Below are 1522 nucleotides of genomic sequence, written 5' to 3'. Positions count from 1 at the left end.
ACATATTAATCAAACTATCAAAAATTAAATGCAAAGAAAACATATTAAAAGCAGCAAGGGAAAAACAACAAATAACACACAAGGGAATCCCCATAAGTTTAAGAGCTGATCTTTCAGCAGAAACTCTGAAAGCCAGAAGGGAGTGGCAGGACATATTTTAAGTAATTAAAGAGAAAAATCTACAACCAAGATTACTCTATCCAGCAAGGAACTCATTCAGATTTGATGGAGAAAATCAAACCTTTACAGACAAGTACAAGCTGGGAGAGTTCAGCAACACCAAACCAGCTTTACAACAAATGCTAAAGGAACTTCTCTAGGCAAGAAACACAAGAGAGGGAAAAGACCTAAAATAACAAACACAAAACAATTAAGAAAATGGGAATAGAAACATACATAAAAATAATTACCTTAAATATAAATGGATTAAATGCTCCCACCAAAAGACACAGACTGTATGAATGGATAGAAAAACAAGACCCATATATATGCTGTCTACAAGAGACCCACTTCAGACCAAGAGACACATACAGACTGAAAGTGAGGGGATGGAAAAAGATATTCCACACAAATGTAAATCAAAAGAAAGCTGGAGTATCAATTCTCCTATCAGACAAAATAGACTTTAAAACAAAGACTATTACAAGAGACAAAGAGGAACCCTACATAATGATCAAGGGGTCGATCCAAGAAGAAGATACAGCAATTGTAAATATTTATGCACCCAAAATAGGAGCACCTTAATACATAAGGCAAATACTAACAGCCATAAAAGGGGAAATCGACAGTAACACATTCATAGTAGGGGACTTTAACACCCCACTTTCACCAATGGACAGATCATCCAAAATGAAAATAAATAAGGAAACACAAGCTTTAAATGATACATTAAAGAAAATGGACTTAATTGATATTTATAGGACATTCCATCCAAAAACAACAGAATACACATTTTTCTCAATTGCTCATGGAACATTCTCCAGGGTAGATCATATCTTGGGTCACAAATCAAGCCTTGGTAAATTTAAGAAAATTGAAATTGTATCAAGTATCTTTTCTGACCACAACCCTGTGAGACTAGATATCAATTACAGGAAAAGATTTGTAAAAAATACAAACACATGGAGGCTAAACAATAAACTACTTAATAACGAAGTGATCACTGAAGAAATCAAAGAGGAAATTAAAAAATACCTAGAAACAAATGACAATGGAGACACGACAACCCAAAATCTATGGGATGCAGAAAAGCAGTTGTAAGAGGGAAGTTTATTGCAATACATACCTACCTTAAGAAACAGGAAACATCTCAAATAAACAACCTAAACTTGCACCTAAAGCAATTAGAGAAAAAAGAACAAAAAACCCCCAATGTTAGCAGAAGGAAAGAATTCATAAAGAGCAGATCACAAATAAATGAAAAAGAAATGAAGGAAATGATACCAAAGATAAATAAAACTAAAAGCTGGTTCTTTGAGAAGATAAACAACATTGATAAACCATTAGCCAGACTCATCAAGAA

The sequence above is a fragment of the Physeter macrocephalus genome, chromosome 7, assembly GCF_002837175.3.
Source record: "Physeter macrocephalus isolate SW-GA chromosome 7, ASM283717v5, whole genome shotgun sequence".
Lineage (NCBI taxonomy): Eukaryota > Metazoa > Chordata > Mammalia > Artiodactyla > Physeteridae > Physeter > Physeter macrocephalus.
Note: the sequence above shows the minus strand (reverse complement) of the source record.